The sequence below is a fragment of the Mirounga angustirostris genome, unplaced genomic scaffold (assembly GCF_029215605.1).
Source record: "Mirounga angustirostris isolate CCGP_5_RB_7025 unplaced genomic scaffold, mMirAng1.0.hap1 SCAF_2, whole genome shotgun sequence".
NCBI lineage: Eukaryota > Metazoa > Chordata > Mammalia > Carnivora > Phocidae > Mirounga > Mirounga angustirostris.
The window spans coordinates 38,561,249-38,585,350 of record NW_026991710.1 but is presented as its reverse complement, the minus strand read 5'-3'; positions in this window follow the sequence as shown (position 1 = coordinate 38,585,350).

Below are 24,102 nucleotides of genomic sequence, written 5' to 3'. Positions count from 1 at the left end.
CTTTACTACTCAGCCTTGTCTCTTGGCTGTTTTTATCTACAAGATCTTTAAATATCATAGTTCCTAAGTATTTTCCTACTTTCTTCTCTTAGCCTAACCTCCCCACACATATCCCTTTCCAGAACTTCAATCAATATCTATAAACTGAATGTTTTCATATTTATATAGTGAGCCAAGACTTTTTTTTGGGTTATAGATCTATACAATTATCTGCCTACTTGACATTTATACTTGGATTTTTTAGAAACATTTCAAATTTTACAAGCCCAAACTGAACTCATGATTCCTTATTTCCCTGGGACATCTTGCTTTCCATAATCTCCCATACAGGAGGACTCTAAACAGGTCCTCAAGTCAGAAATACTGAAGTCCTTCTTGACACTGTTTCCCCAAACAACATTATTGTGTCTTATCTATTTTACTTCCCTATCACTGGAAGTCATCATTTCTTCCCACCTCTACCCTACTCATCTATCTCCTGAACTACTGCAATAACTTTGCAAACAGTTTGCTTTTATTCAAATATTTGTTTCATTAATGCCATAACAATTGAAGGAATGTATGAGTTATTCCAATTATCAATGTTGGAACAACTTATATCCTACCTAGAAATTAATTCTTACTCTCAAATCTGGGACCAATTTATTTCTTTGGACACTTAACAGATATTGAGCCGTAGGCCCTCCCTTTTTTTTTTTGATATTATGTAACTGTAGGGATGACTATTAAGTTAATTCATGAAGTTCTTCCCTCTCATATCTTCACACACTCTGTATAGTGAGAGACAGCCCCGGACATCTGTGTAGTATCAGGATGGAGACATTTGGCATTTGCCAAGGTCCGTTGCTCTAAGTTTCAGGATAACCTCTTCTTCTATTAGAGAAATAAGAGTTCTAAGACCAAGATTAGTGAATTGGTCTAGTAGAAATTGTGTAGGCGAAACAAATAATATCCTTTCACATAAATTCCATCTCTGCTTCTCACTGTCAGGGTTTCCATATAGGTGTTTGGAACTGATGGTTACTTGTCATTTCTGTAGAGATCTTAATATGCTCAGCTGGAGCAGGATTTAGCAGTTTGACAATTATTGAAATTTGGCTATCTCTAACTTGCTTTCCTGAGATAATTCCTGGGATGATGGTCCTGTTTTACCTAGTCCTCACTCCCCCTGAAAAAAAGAGTCATCTCTGAGACCTGTGCTTGGTGCTTGTGTCCTTGATTCCTGCTGATACTTTTGGTACTAAGTTCTTGCTAGGCTGGTTTTATATTCCATGGTACCACCTAGTTTCTCTGTCTTTATTTATTGTTGAGAGCTTGCTCAGAACTTTTTCTGATCCTGGGGTGGTTAGCTTTATTCATTTTTTCATATTCTTATATTAATCCCCATACATTACATCATTAGTTTTAGATGAACTGTTCCATGATTCATTGTTTGTGCATAACACCCAGTGCTCCATGCAGAATGTGCCCTCCTCAATACCCACCACCAGGCTAACCCATCCTCCCACCCCCCTCCCCTCTAGAACCCTCAGTTTGTTTTTCAGAGTCCATCGTCTCTCATGGTTCATCTCCCCCTCTGATTTCCCCCCCTTCATTCTTCCCCTCCTGCTATCTTCTTCTTTTTTTTTTTCTTAACATAGATTGCATTATTTGTTTCAGAGGTACAGATCTGAGTTTCAACAGTCTTGCACAATTCACAGCGCTTACCAGAGCCATCAAAAGGAATGAGAGCTTTATTCATTTTATCATGGAGCCTATGTTCCAACATGCCCATGGAATTGTGTGTCTGTATTTTGATCTGATTAAGATGATACTTACTCAATATAGAAAATTTGGAAGGTCTCCTAAAGCATTCAGCCACAAGTCATACAGCACAAATATACATATGTACTCACACTCACGTAGAGGACTAGTATTAAATTGAGGTCAAAATGTTAAAATCTTGGATTTTAGGAAGATTCTGAAATCACTTGATGCTTCGATAAATAAATACACTGATACAAAGTTTGATATCTCATTATTACTGCTACTTTTTGACCAAATGAAATGAATATGAACTTAATCTGCAAATGAGTCTTTCTAAGGGGAGAAAAGACTCATTTGGTAACCTAGTCAATATACAGGTTATAAAATCATAATAAATATTGTTCATATTTTATCCAAATATTTTTCAAAATTAATTAATTATCTATCTTCCAAATTTTTATTTAAATTCCAGTTAGTTAGCATACAGTGTAATATTAGTTCCAGGTATAGAATTTAGTGATTTATCACTTACATAAAACACCCAGTCCTCATCACAAGTGCATTCCTTAATCCCCATCACCTATTTAACCCATCCCTCCACCCACCTCCCCTCTGGTAACCATCTGTTTGTTCTCTATAGTTAAGAGTATATTTCTTGGTTTTCTTTCTTTATCTTTTTGACTGAATACAAACAGTTCTACACTTTACAAAGATGGGCTCTGTATATAAATAGAGTCTAAAATTTAAAATACATATAAAATGGAATAACAAAATCCAAAGCAAAATAGTATAAACCAATGCATAAAAAACAAATTCAAATAATACAAAAGTAAGTGAAGGAATCTAGACAACAAATTGATATTGTATTGTTATTTAAAGAATGAAAGAATATTTTAACTGAATCCTACAGTGGCATTTTAGGAAGAACTTTAGGTTAACATAGAATATTTGTTATTGGGAGAACTTATTTAAGGCCAAGGCTTATTTATTGAAAGAATGTTGATCTTCCTGTCAAATACTGTCACATCCCTTAACCGACATGGCATAAACTTACTGGGTTTATTCCATGCATTTTCTTACAGAATAAAAAGTACTCTCCCCGCCCCCACCCCACAACGCCAGATCCCAAGCAGGCAGTAGAATCCAAGTAATGAAGTAAGTCTGCTTCTGATGGAATAGCACAGATTTTAGCCATCTCCCTGTATTATATTTTTCTTCCAAGATCTGCTTCCTCAATACATTTTCTGGAACACTTTACTATATATCTACTTTGCTAAGAAATGACTCACCTATTTCTTGAGGTAAATTATGTTTCCTCTTCTACTTCACAACTGAGACTAACTGGACATTGAGCAAAATATCCCAAATGGAGCTTTCAATGTGAATACTCCTTTGGAATTATGCCAACTTTTCCTGAGTATTAACTGCTCTACTAATGGTTGTCTAATTCTTCAAATTGCAGTTTGAATTATGGCTATTTTAGACCTACAGTTAGAAAAATTCAGATGTTTCACACAGGAATTTGGAGAATTAATTTTCCGAGCTAATAAGATTTACTATGTCCTAGACGAGGACATAAGTTAAATATTTTGTATGGTGTAATAAGACCCAAAGAAGAGAAATGGGGTCAATATCTATATTCTCACAGAATTGTCTTTAAAATAGTCTTAAAAATTATAGTTTGATTTCTAATTTCCCCAATAGTTTACTTGCTTTATCTTTCATTCACTTACCAAAAGAGGCAATATCTAATCCATTCATTGGACTGTGTCTTTGGGTCCAGTGGTGGGGAGAAAATACTAGCCCTGTCACCTTCCTTGTGAACCTCAGAGCAGCTTCATTAGAATTCAGTAATGGTTCCAAGTTCATTTTACTTCTTTAAGGCACAAAGTAGGATATAAAATGGGGCCATGCCTCCCTCTCAATGGAATTTTTAATGAGTAGTTTAAATACCGCACTAATTTGTGTTTTCTTTCTGCCCTTGGAACAATGACCTAAAAACAGGGAAGAAAGAATCTGTAACTTGATCTCATTAAACCCTGTAGAAGAGCTCGTGATTGACCTCCTCTTCCTTTTTTTGTTGTTGTTTTTATTTGTTTGTTTTTGGCTCTCTGTTGATGGAAAAGGAATAGAGAGGTGCAGTGCTAAATATGGTTTTAGGGGGCGCCTGGGTGGCTCAGTCGTTAAGCGTCTGCCTTCGGCTCAGGTCATGATCCCAGGGTCCTGGGATCGAGCCCCACATCGGGCTCCCTGCTCGGCGGGAAGCCTGCTTCTCCCTCTCTCACTCCCCCTGCTTGTGTTCCCTCTCTCGCTGTGCTTCTCTCTGTCAAATAAATAAATAAAATCTTTAAAAAAAAAAAAAATTTAAATATGGTTTTAGACTTCATTTTCATTAATGGCTTCATTTTCCTATTTAAAGAAGTAAATTGCTGGGGATAAAAAAAAAAGTGCTGACCAAGATTTGTAGCATGTTCAGCAAACTTTTAATTGATGTATGATAGTGTATTAAAGACACTGAGTACATAACCTTGCACATTTCCTTTTTTGTAACTATAAGATTAAACTTCAGACTGACACAGCATTCTCTTGCAAGAGAACTCAGCATGAACCTCACCTTTTCCTAGCAACTCCATAGGGAGAAAGCTGTTCTTCTACCTGTATCTGTCAGGATTCGTACCTAAGTAGGGTGACCGTGTGATTATTGCTCAAATAGAGACACTCTGGAGAGGAAAACAGAATGCTATTAATAATTAAATCCAGCATAAATAGAGATGTTCCAATAAAACCAAGACATAAAATGGCAGTAGAAATCAGAATAAAGTAGGCCAAATAAGTCACTGAACTTGAATTCCAACTTGAATTGAAACCTGAGTTTCGTGATCACCAGATCTCTCTAGAGATCCTCTGTGTAAATATATGTAAATGTATTTCAGAATTACTTAAGCAAAGCCCCAGTTTACCATTCCGCACTTCCAACAATGAAAAATATGCTCTGAAGTTGTCAAGGAACATAGCACACTTTTGCTTGACTCTCATGGGTTTCTCTGTGCTCTTTTCCAGTAAGGGTCTTTATTTTGTTTGCTCGTTTTATTTATTTATTTATTTTTTTAAAGATTTTATTTATTTGACAGTGAGAGACACAGCGAGAGAGGGAACACAAGCAGGGGGAGTGGGAGAGGGAGAAGCAGGCTTCCCGGCGGAGCAGGGAGCCCGATGCGGGGCTCGATCCCAGGACCCTGGGATCATGACCTGAGCCGAAGGCAGACGCTTAACGACTGAGCCACCCAGGCGCCCCATGTTTGCTTGTTTTAAATCAAGGACATGGGGATGCCTGGTGGCTCAGTTGGTTAAGTGTCTGCCTTCGGCTCAGGTCATGATCCCAGAGTCCTGGGATCGAGTCCTGTGTCAGGCTCCCTGCTCAATGGGAAACCTTCTTCTCCCTCTGCCTGCCTCTCCCTCTGTTTGTGCTCTCTCTCTCTGGCAAATAAATAAATAAAATCTTTAAAAATCAATCAATCAAGAACATGGAGGTGTACTTACATTCAATATACTCTTAGGTGTACAGCTGCATGAATATTCTCACCACATCATCAAGACATAGCATACATCCATCACACGACAAAGTTTATTTTCTTTAGCAGTCACTTTCCTCTGCCCAAAGTCAGATACTGGCAACCACTTATCTACACTTTTTCTAGAATGTCATAGAAATGAAATTATATAGTATGTAACTTTTAGAGTCTGGCTTCTTTCACTTTGCAAAATACATTTGAGATTTGTCTATGTTATTGCCTGGATCAGTAGTTTGTTGTGTTTTTATTGATCTTTCTGCTGAGTGGTATTCCACTGTATAGCAGTATCACAGATTATTCATTCACCAGTTGAAGGGCATTTGTGTTTTGGGTAATTGTGATTATAACCACTATATCTCTGGCATCCAGATCTTTGAGTGAACATTGTTTTTATTATTTCAGAAAAATACCTAGGGGCAGGATTGTTGGGTTGGATGGTAAATGTATGCTTAATTTTATAAGATACTACCAATTTGCTTTCCAGTCACCAATTTGGCGACTGGTTTTCATTCCCACCAGCAATATATGAGAACTGTGGGTGTTTCGCACTCTCACCTGCAGCTGATATTGCCATTGCATCGTTTTTATCCATTCTTATAGACGTGTGCTGCTATCTCATCATGGGTCTAACTGGCATTTCCCAATTAGTAGTAATGTTGAACATCTTTGCATGTGCTTATGGATCATCTATTTATTTTCTTTTGTGAAGCAGCTGTCCAAACCCTATTTTTAATTGTGACCAAATTTTCTTATTGTTAATAATAACAAGGGGGAAAAAAAAAGAAAAAAGAAAAAGAAAAAAAGAAAGGGCACCTGGGTGGCTCAGTCAGTTAAGCAACCTACCCTTGATTTTGGCTTAAGTGATAATCTCAGGGTCATGAGATCAAGCCCTGCTTCGGGCTCTGTGCTGGCCATGGAGCCTGCTTGGGATTCTCTCTCCCTCTCCCTCTGCCCCTCCTCATTTGTGCTCTCTCTCTCTAAAAACAAACAAACAAACAAACAAACAAAAAAAACCCCACAAAACTTTCTTTATGTATTTTGGGCACCATTCCTTTGCAAGAGGTGTGTTTTGCATTTTCTTCCAGTAGTTTATAGTTTTCCTTTCATTATCAAAAACATTTTGAAGGAAGAAATGTTAACTTGGATGGAGAATAATTTACCATGTTTTCTTTTATGATTCACATTTGTGGTGTCCTATCCAGGAAGTCTTTGCTTAACCCAAGTTTGCAAAAATTTTTCTTCTAAATTTTCCTCAAAAAAATCTTAGATTTTTGCCTTTTACTTTTATGTCTATTGTCTACTTTATGTTAATTTTTGTATATGGTACAAGGTATGAGTTGAGGTAGGTTTTTGTTTTGTTTTGTTTTGTGTTTTGCTTATGGATGTCCAATAGCTCCAGCACTATTTGTTGAAAATAACTTCTTTTCTCTATTTGATTGCCTTGGCTCTTTAACTGACCATATATATGTGTATCAGTTTTTGGACTCTTCCATTCTCTTGACCTAAGGGTCTATGCTTTTGCCAATACTATACTCAGTTATAGTTAGTCTTAAAATTAGGTAGTGTGATTCTTCCTCCAACAGTTTTTCTCTTTCTTCTTTTTCTAATGGCTACTCTAGTTCCTTTGCTTCTCTATATACATTTTAATATCAGCTTGTTGATCTCTACAAAGCAAACAAGCAAATAAACAAAATACCTTGCTTGGATTTTTAAAAATTTTTTATTATGCTTGATTAGCCAACATATAGTACATTATTAGTTTTTGATGTAGTGTTCAACGATTCACTAGTTGCATATAACACCCAGTACTCATCACAACATGTGCCCTTCTTAATACCCATCATCCGATTAGGCCCTCTTCCCCCCATTCCTGTAACCCTCAGTTTGTTTCCCGGAGTCCAAAGTCTCTCATGGTTTGTCTTCCACTCTGATTTCTTCCCATTCAGTTTTCCCTCCCTTCCCCTGTGGTCCTCTGTGCTATTCCTTATGTTCCACATATGAGTGAAACCCTATGATAATTGTCTTTCTCTGCTTGACTTATTTCACTTACCTTGCTTGGATTTTAATTAGAAATGAATTGAATGTGTAAATAAATATGGAGAGAATTGAAATATTAACAATTTTGACTCAATTTATGAACATAGTACATTTCTCCATTTAACTATGTCTTTGATTTCAGTGTTTTCATTGTTTTATTATATAAATCTTAAATATATTGTGCAAATGTATTTAAATGTGAAAAATATTTCTAAATATTTTTGCTACAATTGTACTTGGTAATTACTATTTCAATTTCCAATTACTATTACTTAAATGTGAAATAAGATTTTTTTTCATATGGCATTATATCTCATATCTGAATTTCTTTATTGAAACTAGTAGCTTTTCTTATAGACTTTTTAAGCAATTTCTGTGTAGAACATCATATTGTATATGAGTTGAGTCACTTTTCTTTCTTTCTTTTTTTCTTTGGTTTTCTTTCTTTCTTTCCTTTTTTCTTTCTTTCTTTCTTTCCTTTTTTCTTCTTTCTTTCTTTCTTTCTTTCTTTCTCTCTCTCTCTCTCTCTTTCTTTCTTTCTTTCTTTCTTTCTTTTCTTTTCTTTTCTTTTCTTTTCTTTTCTTTTCTTTTCTTTTCTTTTCTTTTCTTTTCTTTTCTTTTCTTTCTTCTTCTTGCCTTATTTCACTGGCTAGGACCACCACTGTGATATTGATTAAGAACAGTGAGAGAAGAACACTTGCTTTGATCCTGATATAAGAGGGGAAGCATTTACTCATTTATCATGAAGTATGGTTTAGCTGTGGTTTTGTTGTTGTTTTGTTTTGTTTTTGCTTTTGTAGATGCTCATTATCAGGTTGAGAAAGTTTCCTTCTATTATTTGTTTGTGAAGATATTTTTGTCATAAAGGAATTGTTGAATTATATCAGAGGTACTGTCTGTTTCTGTTGAGGTGGCTGTATGTTTTTCTTCTTCAGTGTATTAAGCGGCAGATTAAATTGATTTGTTGTCATATGTGAAAATGCATTCCTGCATTCCTAAGATAATGCCCTGATGTGTTATACATTTCTGGATTTGTAGTATTTTTTGAGGATTTTTATGTCTATATTCATGCAGGATGTTGGTGTGTAGTTTTCTCTTCTTGCAATATCTTTGTCTGGCTCCTGTATCAGTGTAATCCTGGAGTTGTAAAGTACACTGGGAAGTGTTCTTTACCCTCTACCTTCTGGAAGCTTCTGTACTGTTGATGTTATCTTCTTTAAATGTTTGGTAAAATTCACTAGTGGTGTATCTGGGCCTCAAATTGTTTTTGTTGCTTGTTTTTGTTTTTTTGGTTGTTGGTGGTACAAAGTTATTAACTTATATTTCAGTTTCTTTGATAAATAGAGAATTATATTATAATAAGCATATAATAAATATAGAATTATAATAAATATAATAAACATAATAATTATAGAGTATTATAATAAACATAATATAATAAATATAGAATATAGAATTATATTCTATATATAGAAACATATGATTCTAGTAATATATGTCTTCTTGAGTAATCTTTGGTACATTGTGTCATTCAAGAAATTTGTCCATTTTATCTAAATTTCAGAATTTATTAACATCAAGTTGTTTATAATATTCCCTCATTAACCTGTTACTCTTAGGGTAACCTTGGTGTGTCCCCTTCTTTCTTGCTAATATTGTTTATTTTTACGTTCTTTTTTTCTTAAGAAATATTGCTAAAGTTTAGTGACTTTATTGATCTTTTTTAGTAATCAGCATTTGGTTTCATTCATTTTATTGGTCATCTTTTTGTTTTCAAGTTTGTTGTTTGTACTTTTGTGTTATTATTTCTTCCTTTTGTTTGACTTGAGTTTCATTTTCTCTTCTCATTCTAGTTTCTTAAGATGCAAATTAGTATCATTTTGAGACTTATATTCTAATATCATCATTTAACAGTATTATTTTCCTATTCATTAGCCACATCACACAAATTTTGATATGTTATTTTTACTTTCTTTTTTTAAGGGCTTATTTATTTATTTGGGAGAGAGGGAGAGATGGAAAGACAGAGAGAGCATGAACAAGAGAGAGGGGCAGAAGAAGAGAGAGAAGCAGGCTCCCTGCCAAGCAGCGAGCTCAACATGGGGCTCAATCCCAGGACCCTGGGATCATGACCTGAGCTGAAGGCAGATGCTTAACCAACTGGGCCACCCAGTTGCCCCACATTATTTTCATTTTCAATAAAATATTTAAAATATTTTCTAATTCTTCTTGTGACTCCTACTTCAACCCATGGTTTATTTAGAAGTGTGCCATTTAGTTTCAGATCTACTGATGAGCTGAAGGCAGATACTCCTGTTCTTTGACATCAGGTTTTTATATTTCTATCATTTTTACTTGGTTCCTTTCTATAGTTTCTAATGCTCTGCAAAAATCCCCATATGTTCATTCTTGATATCCATCTCTCCTATTATAACCTGTAACATATTAATCATTGTTATTTTGAATTCTCTACCTGATAGTTCCAACATCTGGTCATCTCTGAGTCTTTTCCTATTGATTGATTTGCCTCTTGAAAATGGGTTGTTCTTTTTTTAAATTTTCTTTTCTTTTCTTTTCTTTTCTTTTCTTTTCTTTTCTTTTCTTTTCTTTTCTTTCTTTCTTTCTTTCTTTCTTTCTTTCTTTCTTTCTTTCTTTCTTTCTTTCTTTCTTTCTTTCTTTCTTTCTCTTTCTTTCTTTTCTTTCATTTTATTAACCTATCTTGTGGCTTCCTGAAGGACCACTGCAAAGGGCTTGCCTTTAACTCACCTAACTCAAATTCCCCTTGTGTTGAGGCAGCTACACAGGGGACATTTGTTAAAAACTTTTATAGGCAATTATGTTAGTTGTTGTTACCTTGGGAAATAGAGAGCAGTTGGAGCAAACAATAGACTAACCAAAAGTTTGGAAGGAAAGGCTGGGTTTTGAGATGCTTTGGGCCATAAGGCCTTGATAAGCTCTGACATACTCCTGGACATCTAGAAGGCAATGCACATTCCTATGGCAATGCTATTATTTTATGATTGGAGTGACAGTTGTTCACTGGTGGAGGGTCTCCCTCAAAGTTTGCATTCTGCTCTCAGTTTTAGCCATCCTGTAAGCCTGTGCTATAGCGGTGTTCTCTTAAGCCACTCTTGTTTCTCCCCCAAGGTTAGACTCTTATGGCTTGTACTTGGTGCTTGCTCTTATGTGATGTAGTTCACCTTCAAGTCAGGTAAACTCTGTGTGGCGTCAGAAGTAGGTTTTTCTCAATGTACTTGCTCCTCCTTGCCATGGTAGGCAGCCAAACTGCGAGTTGTGTTTGTGGTAAGTCTTATGCAGTTGAAAGTTTTTTGCCTTTCCCCAGACGTAGAAGACCTATCTATTAGTATTGGTGTAAGATGCTGTGCTCAGAGCTGTTAGATGCCCCTTCCCCTGGGGTAGAGGGCTTTTGCTAGTGTCTGGGAGTGGATAGAGTTGTCTGCCCCTTCTTCAGAGACTTAAGGCTTCTGAGAGAAAAAGATGGGACTTTGTGACTTTCCTAGGGGGAGCCAACACCTTCCTGCATGCCTGCCAATTAAAAAGGAGACCCTATCTTGTATCTCCACCTGACCCTAGTCTTTCTTATGAACACTCATTGGACATCCATGGATGGGTAAAGGCCTACCTGTGGGTAAAAATTTCCTTCTTTTGACAGTTCCAGGGGTTCTATGGACTGATGTTAACCTATACCCAGCCTTTATACATTGATGAAAAATTTGGCTGATATCTCCTTACTTGCTTGTGTAGTGGCATGATCTGTTCTCATACTCTGCCAAATTGTGATAAGCCAGTCCTGTTCTTTTCTTGGGGGGGCCCATCTCTCCTTGGATTTTAGGTTTCTTGTCTGATTTGGGAATTCAGCTCCCTGATGTGCTAAGGAAGAGTTATTTTGTGGCTTATCTGTCTAGTTGTTTCTCATAGTTATCAGGGTAGTGGCAACACTTTCTCCAGAACTCCACATCCTAGGCATAAAGGGAACAACCTCCAGTGAATTTTTGAATCCTAAAAATATATGAAACAATTAAATGAGGGAATGGTGGAGCCAGCTCTTCTACATCATGGTTTCTGTTCCTCAACTGTGGAAATTTATGGAGGGAGTCTCTTCCTGCCTTAATGATATATTTTTCTAAAATATTCTTCATGGACAAGACATTTATGACACAGTCATTTCTTTCATGTGATTCAAGTCACTGCTAAATTGATTAAAATGTAGTTACCCTTTAGCATGGGGTATTTTTATTTTTATTATTTTATCAAATTGTAATGCTTTCCTTAGGAATTTTTCTTAAAATGTTTGTTCCATGCTTACAAAAGACATTTGGAGAGTAGAAGAAAGAGCTGTGTCACTGTATACATTTTTGATTTAATAAAAAATACTAAAATATTAAAATAATAGACTTTCACACATTGAATTGACTTGTTTGCATTCCTCTCACTTGATAGTTTTGGACAATTTTCACCTCCAACCAAATAGAAACATTTTTATTATGAAACAGCAAGACTTTTCAAAATTATATGCCAGACTCCATGTACATAATACTCATATCATCACCCTCAATTACTTTCCTTATTATGTTATCATTTGTTGAATTATTTCTTGATTCATGTCCTTTACTCCATCTAAGCATTTGTTTGAATATTCACCTCTACAGAAGTCTATTCCTGCCTTATCCAATCTAAAATATCTATCCTCCCCAATATCACCACCTATTCTGCTACATTGTCCTTCAGTTTTCCTCAAAGAATATACAACATGAGATTATATTTTTTTTCACCAAGGAATGTGGAACCTTAATTTTAACATAATTACTCTATGTTAGGAATATGAGAATATATATATTTTTTTACAAATAGAAATGATTACTAGAAGAAACAATGACAAAAACAACTGGTATTTTTATGTGAATCCATAGGAACTTAAGTTTCAACACCAGCCAGAAAATTTGTTTCAATGTCTTTCAGTTTTGCATCTGACTGTTCTGAGATCTTTCTTTCAGTTTTGATGTTGCCCAACCAGGCTTGGTGATGGCAGACAACATGAGCTAAGAAAGCATTCTCAGACATTGTTATTTTGCCAGACTCCAGTTTATCAAGGTCCCTATTTACACCAGCATAGATGACAGCTACTTGTTCATCACCAGCCATGGGAGAACACTGTACTTGTTTCAAGAACTCGGTCAGATATACACTAAGACTCAAGAATTGTGAGTGGCAACATTGAGGTCAGAACTGAACTGGGTAAAAGTAGCGACCTCAGGATAATGAAGCAATTCATCATAACTGCTACCTGGTTTATAGCTTTGGTTTGGGCAGCAGCCCCAATGTGTAGAATAGACAAACCAACATTAATGAAAGGTGGATACCTTTGAAGAATAATTCTGTCTCTTTCACATGAATGAAATTACAGAGGGCTGAGATTTGTTGTGCACATTGACACATCTTGATGCTGCAGGAATGCCTGGTAGACAGGCAGATTTTTTTGAGTGGATGCTTAAAAAGTATTCATTGAATGAATGAATGAATGAAAAAATGTACAAATTCTTAGCCAAATTCATTTTTTTCTGTGTATCTTGATATGAAAATGCTGAGAAGCATCACATCATTCTGCGTTTCCAACAAATTTTTTTTTAAATTAAGCATAAGGAGCTGAAGAAGCAAAATCTGGCTACAAAGTATATACTAATAGATAAAAAGAGAAGAGATGGGTTGTAGACATAATTAGAGCAGGAGTATATTTCAGAGATACAAAGAAGGTAGATGTCAGGTTACCAGATAGCAACAAATATAAACTGAATGAGCAGAGACCTCTAGAATGAAGAGGAGGTGAGAAATCTGGGACAAACATTTACTAAAAGATCAGGTAATAATAATAATGTTTGGAGGCGCCTGGGTGGCTCAGTTGTTAAGCATCTTCCTTCAGCTCAAGTCATGATCCCAGGGTCCTGGGATCGAGCCCCACATCAGGCTTCCTGCCCGGCGAGAAGCCTGCTTCTCCCTCTCCCACTCCCCCTGCTTGTGTTCCCTCTCTTGCTGTCTCTCTCTGTCAAATAAATAAAATCTTTAAATAATAATAATAATATTTGAAGGGACAGGATTAAGATTTTAGTCAACCTGTAACTAATATCAGGATCCCTAATTTCTATGTGCATATTACTATTCTAAGTGTTAAACATTTGCTTTAAAACTTATTTACACTATAAATTTGTCTTGCAGAGTTTCCACCATACATGTATACAATAGAAAACTAATTACTGTTACACATTTCAGATGATGATGTCTCAAAAGAATGAATGAAAGGAAATGTTAATTCTTCCAATGAAAATCTATTCTTTCCATATCAATTCAGGCCTCCTTATCATACTCTGGTCTTCAGTGATACACAGAGAGGACAGTCTGGCTCACAGACTCCAGGGACTTCTATACATGCCACGAATCCTGGAGGCCCTGTGAACAGGCTGGCCATTGATTCAGCTCTGACTTGGAAAATAATAAGACTTTCATACAGATGATGGCAATGAACTTCAACCCACCAAGACAGCACTATGTTCAGGCTTGCAGCAGTTACTCTGTTCCTGCTTTCAAAATAACTGTTATCACTGGAAAAACTATTTTGCATAGTGGTCAATGCACACGCTATAAAACCAAACTTCCGGGATTGGATCCTGGGTGAATAACTCTAGGCAGATTAGTTAATCTTTCTTTGCTTCAGTTTCTCATCTCAAAATGGGAATAATAATATTACATACCTCAGTGCTATTACAGGATTAAATGAGTTAATATATGCAACGTGCTGAGAATTGTGCCTGATGTATAGTAAACTTTCAACAAATGTGAGCTATTATTAGTATCACCTTACAAGAAACAGCTAGCATCTGGCCCTTCAGGATATGAAGTAGTAGCAATTAATTTAGACTCCACAATCTTCCCAGGGTGCTTGGCATCTCATAATATCTAAAGTCCATGTATGTTTTTCTGGTGCATAATATGCACATATCAAAACTCTTCAGTTGTAGACCAGCTTGATAACTTTCTCATTTCTTATATGCCTTGCCCACAATAAGATGTTAAACTGGAAAGTCTCCACACCATCTTAAAATATGGCAATACCCAGAATATAGAGGAGATTATATATGTGTTATATAGTAGAGAGCAGAATAAAACTAAGGAATGTCATTAAGAGATAACACAGCTGTGAGAAATATGAACTTTATGAAGACTCTAATTAGAAGAGAAAATTCAGATTCACAATCCATCTGCCTTGCAGTGCAATTTGCTCTAAATTCCACTGTAGAGTATAGTCTTTGTACTATTAACAGTTCTTGGGGTGGTGGGATGGCTCAGTTGGTTAAGCATCGGACTCCTGATTTGGGCTCAGGTCATGATCTCACAATTGTGGGATGGAGCCCTGCGTCAGTCTCCGTGCTTAAGATTCTCTCTCTCCCACTGTCCCGCTCCCTGCTAAAAAAACCCCAAACCAAACCAAACCAAAACAAAAAGCAATTATTAATGTCTTTCTCACAGGATTGTGTGGGGAGACAGTTTTCTATGCTATATAAGTGGCCAGAAGTATTGTTGATGGTATTCTTGAGGAGGTCATAAATGGCTCATTGTCCAAAATCATCTCCTTACTAACACAACCAAACATAATTACTTCTAAAGTATTCTCTCTTTTCTAACTTCATATAAGTGCATATAGTGACCAAAGAACTTAAAGGCACACCTGCTTATTTTACAGCTTTATTTAGGCCTGACTTTAATAATCACATGAAATTTTCTTTACTCAAAGAGTAAAGGACTCAAAACAGTCGATTATGTCACCTTAGGTCGTCTCATGACAACTTGGGGACAGTGAAGGGTAGAGTATAATTTCCCCAATCTACAAATGGAGCCCTGGATACAGTTATTAGTTCTCAAAGTCACATTAGAGGGTGAGGGCCAGGCAGGTGCTAGGACAACTGGCTGCTGCTGACCATCGCTAGGACTTCCCTGTACCAATATCATCTCCATAATGAAAACATAAACAAAACGCAGGCCTGTAAAAGATGCATGAAATCAAGAGAATCACAGTCAAATGGCCATGTCTACACTTAAAAAAATGAGTATCAGCCTATTACATACACACTTGCACCCTTTGTTACCTGCATAATTCTTATAAAGGTGTGACTCTTGAAACTCCTTTTGGTGGACTAGCTGATCCTTAGGAAGGGTCAGCCTGAATCAAATGGTCGTGTCTTTTTACTGTACTTTTAGTAATTTGCCCTAAATGCTAGTACATGTATTATTATGCTTTGGCAACACTGTTAAGATTCAGTCCCACTAAATTAAGGAGTTATAAATTGTTTAGAGCGATAATATTAATATACATGAAATAAGATCAGAATGTTTAAAATAAACATACAAAATGTGATAACAGTTATTACTAGTACTCCATGAATTCATAACAGAAGCAAGTCAGTGTGCCCTGGAGAAGACAGGGAACAGTGTACCAGGGAGGTTCTCTGAAGGAGTAGACCCAGGGTCTGATTCAGAACTCACTTCCTGTCCAGGGTAACACGCCTCACAACTTCCCTCTAGCAACTTTTGAACATTACTGTTGGCCCATCACTGCCGTATGCTGCTTATTTTTTCCTTTCCAAATGTAAATATTTCCCAGTATTTTTATGTCCCTGTACTACCGTAGGGTATGTGGTCAGCATATAATTTGCCTTTTTAGTTCACAAAAATGTAAATCAAGAGCAACCATAGCCTGACCCGATATAGATATAGAATATCATAAGATTAGGGTGTTGATCTTATGTGTTGAGTTTTCTTTCTTGAGGAGGGCATGAGTATATTTTGTGGGCAAAAGAGAGAAAAGTAAATATTTGTGACAAAGAGAGTAAACTGTAGTAGACTTCATAAAATTTCAAAATATTAGCTGCTCCTCTTTATGGAAGTACATCCCAGTTCTGTGACATCAAGCTTGGCCATGAGATTTTCTCTGCCTCTTCATGTGAAAAGGCATCCTTTTCATGTTGTAATATGCACACATCGAAACCCTTCAGTTGTAAACCAGCTTACTGACATCAAGCTTCACCAAGTGACTTGCTTTGTCTAGAGAAATGTGAACAAATATGCAATGCTACAATTTGAGCAAAAACTTTAACAACCTCTACCACTGTGTTTTTTTGTGCCCTCCAGAAGAAGAATGTCATTGTCACAGGTAAGACTGCTCTCTCAGTTTGAGACTAGCATAGAGATTATGTAGAGAATCACAGAGCAATTGATATTAGCTCAGCATGAGTGAGAATTTTTTGTTGTTGTAGACTACTAAGAACTAGGAATTGTTTATTACCCTAGTATAACTTATACAAAGCTGACTGATATAGAGTGGTAGAATTTGTACTGGTGGTAGGAAAAACATATCCTCATATAACAGTAGCAGATATGAGTAAAGAATGCTGCAAAATGTTTTTGAGGGGCATTAAAGAGGTAAGCCTGAATAGAACAGAAGTGTTACAAAGTAATGAGGTATGAACATTTGTATGCAAGTCTTTTTTAGACAATGGGAAATCTGAAAACTAGGCACTGGAATTTAGAATTGATACAGTAACAATGATGGACATTTAGGCTTTCAGTCAGGGGTTCATAAGATGAAAACCCATGTAATGATAACTAATTTGGCTATTAATTATAATCAGAAAAATTGGATGAGAAAGCAACAGAAATTCTGGAAAAGCTAAAGAAAGGGCTGTAATTATCATTTGATTATGGTTGAAATGAGGCCCATAACAGTGGAGCTAGAAGAAGGTGAGGAACAAAATAATTCTTTATAAGTAAAAAAGGGAGTTCTCCATATTTACAGAATATAGTGAATAAAGAAGAGGAATGAGTCAAAGGTAACTTTATAGTTTCAAATCTAAGGAGCTGGGACAATGGAAACACCATGAACAGGGACAGGCAAATTAGAAGAAGGGGCTAATTTTGAGTGAAAACTTGGGGTTTGGAGTAAATATTTTATTTTTTTTATTTTTGAGATGAACCATTAAGTGAAAAGTTGGATGAGAGATCAGGCCCCATGCTAGAAATTTTTGAGTCATCTTCATAGAGATTATCACTGAAACCAAGAAAATGAATGAGTCTTCTCAAATAAAACAGAGCAAAAATAAAAGAAGATTAAGAAAGAAGTTATGGTTAGGGGGCTGGAAGGAGGCAGAGAAGTTATAGAATCAAGAAGTTGGATATGCATTTATACTATACATAAGTATTATCACAAAAATAACTTTTTTTTCCCCAAAGATAGTTTATTTAGGATTATCTGAGGCATGAAAAAGCAAGAATAGAGAGGATAGAGAAAGTTCATTAGATACTCAATTCTCATGGTCTGTCCAAAGAGTTGTTCATTGATGAAGAATTGAGATTTATGAAGTTTAAAGACAGCATACAATAAACATTGAAAATCAAAGGTCCTCAGAAAAGAGAAAAGGGAGAAGTATAGGAAGAAGCAAGGTCTTTGAAGAAGGAGAAATGCATGGGCTGGGGGACACAGGTGTAGGATTAAGTTGCCTTTAGGCAGGATAAGTGTTTCTGCTTTATTTGCTTCAGTGAGCTGGTGTGAAAATAATAAAAATAGACAACATGGTTGGTTCTTGTGTGTAAAGTGTTGTACTGAGAACGTGACAGATATTATGTCATTTAATCCTCCAAATAACCTCACTGGGTAAGTGGTATTAATATTATCCACATTTATAGGGAAGAAACAAGGCAGTAAAAGGCAAGGTGAATTAACATAGGTCACTAGGAAGTGTCAGAATTGAGAGTCAAACTCGTGAGTTTGGATTCAGAATCAGTGCCCTAAACCACTACATTTAGAATGGAAGTGATAAGTGTTGAATTTGAAACAAAGAAAAGTAGATTTGGCCATTATAGCAAGCAGATTGAAGGGACTAGCAACATTTTTAACAAAATATCATTAGAGGGGCGCCTGGGTGGCTCAGTCATTAAGCGTCTGCCTTCCGCTCAGGTCATGATCCCAGAGTCCTGGGATTGAGCCCCGCATCGGGCTCCCTGCTCAGCGGGAAGCCTGCTTCTCCCTCCCCCACTCCCCCTGCTTGTGTTCCCTCTCTCGCTGTGTCTCTCTGTGTCAAATAAATAAATAAAAAATCTTAAAAAAAAATGTCATTAGATACATATATCCCTTCTAGTTCCTACCATTTCAAATACTGGAACATTTCACAATAAAATAAATACTTTAAAAAATCCAGTAAGGGATTTAGCCTAACTCTTCGCCATTTATGATTCATTTGTAGTATCTCATTTGATTCTTACAGCAAACTATGTAAAAGGTCTTATTGGCTTTTTTTTTTTTCTCAACAAGTGAGATAAACTAAAGAAGAGCGGGGGAAGAAGGTAATTGCGGCAAAGTGACTCTGGTAGAATGTGGCCAAGCTGGAGCTCAAAGCCAGACAATCCTTTCACTCCAAACTTGGTGTTCTTCTCACTTTGCTAACTGATTTTCTACCAAGCACCCATTCTTTTGAAAATAACAACATCTATACACACTTAGCATCTGATAAAGTCCTCTAAGTTTCTCTAATTATTCCTGAAGAAAGCATAACATAAGAATCAGAGAAATCTAACTCTCCAAGACACACGCCTCTGCCCTGGACTGACTTCTTGATTTCCCCATTCTCTGCACAAAGTCCACTCACTGTATTGAACCCAGAACCACTAGTAGTTTGTTCACAGGGAATGCTTCAGACTTATTTCTCTATTGCTTTTGAGAACCCGTTCCCCGAGGCGGTAACAAAGCTCTTGTGCAGCCCTTTCATCATCCCATCCAAAATATAAAGCATCTTTTAGCTTTGAAATTGAGCATCACTAGGGCTGGAAAGGCGTAATTTATCCCATGTTCCTATGAGTCACATATTTTAACAAAGCCCAACTTGTAATCTTTTCTTCAGTATTATTCCTGTTCTTGCTTAAGTTATTAGGAATAATTTAAGCTATAATTTTCTTCAGTATTATTCCTGTTCTTGCTTAAGTTATTAGGAATAATTTAAGCTATAATTAAAAATAACATTTTAGCTCCCATTCTTCCAGTAGGCACTTTACAAATTATTTTTGTTTACTTCAATCCAGCACAGTGAAATTACCAGCAAATGTTTGGATTTTCGTCAAAACATAATACATTATTTATTAAGTACAAAATAAAGAAAAATGAAATTCACTGCCATTGTTCTTAGTTGTTTTCTTTTCCCCAAGATTACCTAAATAATTTAGCTTCATAAACTACCATACTTCACTTTGGAAAAGAAGGCCTGAAGAGTTTGTTGAATTGAATCTAGATGTTCAGGTTTCCTGATTAACGATCCACGAGAGTGAACAGCCTATAAGCAGGTGTTACGTAGTAGTATCTTGTGCAGAGGTCTGCTATGCTGATTGTCCAGTTCTCCAGACTCTAGCTCATTTCCCAGGAGATGGTAGATAAGACTCCAGCAGATTCCTATTGACACAGTTGATTGGAACCAAAAACTCTCCATAGATGCATAGCATAACCCCTGGGAAAAGAAAATAATCTAAGGAGAGCTGGATTTGAGAGGAGCTTATGAAGCCTGGAATTACCTCAGCATGTCTAGAGTCAGCTGTGATTTTAAAAAAATGTGGTGCCTGTGGTTCTTAGGCTTCTGGATCAGTAACTTGGGAGTATGCAGGAAGATGAACCATTTCATTTCTTCTGCAAGGTAAGAGATATTTCTATCCCCAAATAACTCCTTTAACTTAAATAGCAAAGTCATACCAACTGAAACTCCTCTTCCAGCTTCATTTGGAGTAGCAGATCATCTTTTTAAATGCAGATATCTCCCCCTCCGACTGGGGGGATGGGTTAGACTGGTGATGGGTATTAAGGAGGGCATGTACTGAATGGAGCACTGGGTGTTACACACAAACAATGAATCATGGAACACTACATCAAAAACTAATGGTGTAATGTATGGTGATTAACATAACATAATAAAATTTTAAAAAAAGAGAAAGAAAAAGAAAAGAAGAAAATGCAGATATCTTGGACCACTTAAGGGGTTAATACTTTAGTGGAAAAATCATTCAGATTCCTTTTTTTCCTAACATTGAATAAAATCCATCTACTCCAAGGACAGTTAAAGACCAGACTTCTGAGGATCTTGAAAGTCAAGAATCCTTTGTATTGGCTGTGTTAGGCAAGCTGCACTTCCCTGCACTTCTGCAAGAATGAAAAAAATACTGTTTGAGGAAAATTAGTCAACAAGATGTTTGCGTATGGATAAGATCATCACAAAATAATAGACAAGCACAATCTCAGACCCATGAGTCAGTGGATAGTCCCTATTACCTGTTTTGTCACAAACCTACTATGTGATCATGGACAATTCATCTTATGTTTCTTAGTTTCAGCTTTTATCACTTTTAAAATAAGAGTATTAAAAAAAAGGCAGAAACAGACTCATAAATACAGAGAACAAATTGATGGTTGTCAAGGGAAAAGAAGTGGAGGGATGGGCAAAATGGGTGAAGGGGAGTGGGATTGTCTGGCTTCCAAATATAGAATGTGTATAAATCATGGGGATGAAAGATATAGCATAGGGAACATAGGCAAAAGTATTATAATATGTTGTATGGTGACAGGTGGCAACTACACTTGTGATGAGCAGAGAACAACTTATAGAGTTATCAAATCACTATGTTGTTGCACACCTGAAACTAATGTAACACTGTGTGTCAACTATAGTTCAATAAAAAAAAAAATCCTATCATTTCTCTGAAAATTACTGATTAAAGCCCATTTCACAAGAAAAAAACAAATAAACATTTAAAAAAATAAAATGAGGGTGTTATGTTAGTTTTTTGTAGGTTTGTATATACACATTGATTATTTTATTGAGATAGAAATGACTGACATATAACATTTGATTAGTTTCAGATGTCCAACATATTGTGAAGTGATCATCACAATAAGACAAGTTAACATCCATCACCACACATAGTTACGCATTTTTTTCTTGTGAGGCGACCTCTTAAAATCTATTCCCTTAGCAACTTTCAAATGTGCAATACATTGTTAACCATAGTTACAATAATTATTAACTATAGTCACCATGTTCCCCACAACAAGATATCACCTCACACTTATTAGAATGGCTATTATAAAAAAAGACCATAAATAACAAGTGTTGGGAAGGATGTGGAGGAAAGTTAGATTATTTTGAGATTCCTTCTAGCCCAGATTAAAAATGAAAGCAATCATCACAATCATAAAACCATGGGAACTTAAAGTTAGAACATGCCTCAGCAATCACTTTTCCTCCTGTTCAATTCAGGAATTCTTCTTTAGCATCATTGACTAAATAATCTATAGCCGAAGAGTAACTCTGAGAAGAAGCTCTTCATCTTATAAAGCAGATTCTTCTAAGATACAGGTGGAAGAGCTCCATTATTGACTGTTGGAGCTCTACGGTTATTGCATTCTTAGTCTGAATCCCAGCTCACTAGGTGAGTGACCTTGGGAAGTTTAACCTCTGTAAGCCTCAATGTCATCATTTGTTTAAAAAGAGGATATTATTACTAACATTAGTATTACTATTATTGACAAAGACTCTCTCTTTGACTAAACTTTAGTTAAGCTCCTTTGAGCCCTTTTCTCAACTAGGTCTCTGTACCCATCTCTGCTAAGCCCAGTTTTAAGCAAGAATTCTGCTACGTCAGTTTATCAAGAATCCGCCATCCTTGATGGATGCCACCCTGATAGATCACCCTTGAGAGCTGATCAGATTCCTCATCCCCACCCTTTATATCTAGTCCCTTTGGTCTGCCTTCTGTAAGAATCCTATTAAGTAAGGTTAGTAAGAATCCCCCTATTCTTGATGTCTCCTCTTAGTAATTTTCCATCCACTGACCCCTCACTCTGCTTCTTGGCTATAAATCCCCAACTGTCTGTGTTGTATTTGGAGGTGAACCTAATCTCTCTCTCCCCTGTTCAGTACCTCCTTTGTAATAGTCTTGATGAAAGTCTCCCTTACCATTTTAACAAGTGTCGAGATAATTTTTCTTTAACATTAATTATTAGAAAGTTCTCCTTCATGTTGAGCTGAGAACCTATTATCACCTCCTCCCCACTCATCCTAGCACTTTCCATTTGGAAACATAAATAACATTTCTATTCCTTCTTTCACATGAAATCTTTCAAATACATGAAGAAAGAGATCACATATATCAAACCTTCTTTATTTCAGGTTAAATATGTCCATTTTCTTCAGAGTTCCAGATGATTACCATTGTGATCCCTCTTTATGAACATGGTTGAATATGTCATCGTGGCAGTCATAGTAGTTCAAAAGTGAACATACAACCTGAGGACACACTGACACCATTATATTTCTTGGTCTAGGCCCTACAGTTCGATGAAGTTGACCTGAGATGTAGCTCACAGATGCACTAAATGTTGGCAGCTGCATCATACCTTGGCACACAAATACTGATATCAGTCTGGATTTTCTCTAACCTTGAATTTTGCAGTTCATTTTTTCAACATATAGGATTTAAAAATAGGATGGAATTATTCAGGGTAGACTTCCCAAAAAAGGCATTTCTACTCATCTCATGAAACAATGATGGACATGTGTTGTGGGAACCGAGACTCAAAAGAGGTGATGGATACTAATGAAGAAGCATGAATATTTTCTAATGGTAGGGTGGAACACAGCAAGGCTTGGAGAAGGGAATTAAAGAAAGTAAGATCTCAGCTAAGAGCTGATTTATCATTACTCACTGCTTTGCTTTCTTCTTTACCCATACGCCATTTGCTAATTTCCCATCTCCAAGCCTTGCACCCCTTTCTTCAATGCTGGGGGATTTGTCTCCAAAGCACCTTAGACCCTGATTATGCCAGTTTTCAAAGTGTATTTTTTCAACATGTATTACTATTTTTCTGAAACAAAAAAGCAATTTAGTAGAGAAAGTTTTGAAAGTATAGAAAAACACCTTTGATCTGAATTATATATATAGTTATTCATATATATATATTTATATCACTGAATTACATATATAGATATACATATATATTTATGTCACTATATAATATATATATATAAGTTATTTATATATATAGTAAAATTTTTCCCCTCTTCCCTACAGGTTCCACTTTCCAGCAATAACCATCGCAATTTATTTGTCTGGGTCCAGCCTTTAAGGTACAGATTCCTCAAATATGTAAACTGAATTTATTCAAGGTTGTTAAACCCATGATCAAAGATAAAGTTTTTATGAAGATGAAATCCATTAGTATTAACGCTTACCAGGCAAAATTTCAATATGCAGCCCATACTGCATATGACATATCATATAGAAATAATACATAACTGTGAAAAGGAGAATCCTCTACTCCATAACACAGTTACCAGATAAGTGAGAAAATATTTTTGTCTGAAATAAAACTGGGCACAAACTAAGCATTCTTGATGCCATTTAGACTTTTAAAACTTATTCTGGGAAATAAGCTTAAGTTGTACCCTGATAGAGGAATTTTGCCTAAAAACACAGTGTTGTTTGCCTTTTGTGCATCTCAGCAGCATGCAACAGCACTAAAAATGAAAGTTGGATTTAACTATAGCAACAAACATTGTCACACAGGGTAGACAGAACAAAAGTAACCAGGAGAACGAGCGTTAGAGATGATAAAAGCTCAGTATCTTGGCAACCTTTTGTGTTGCGTTAT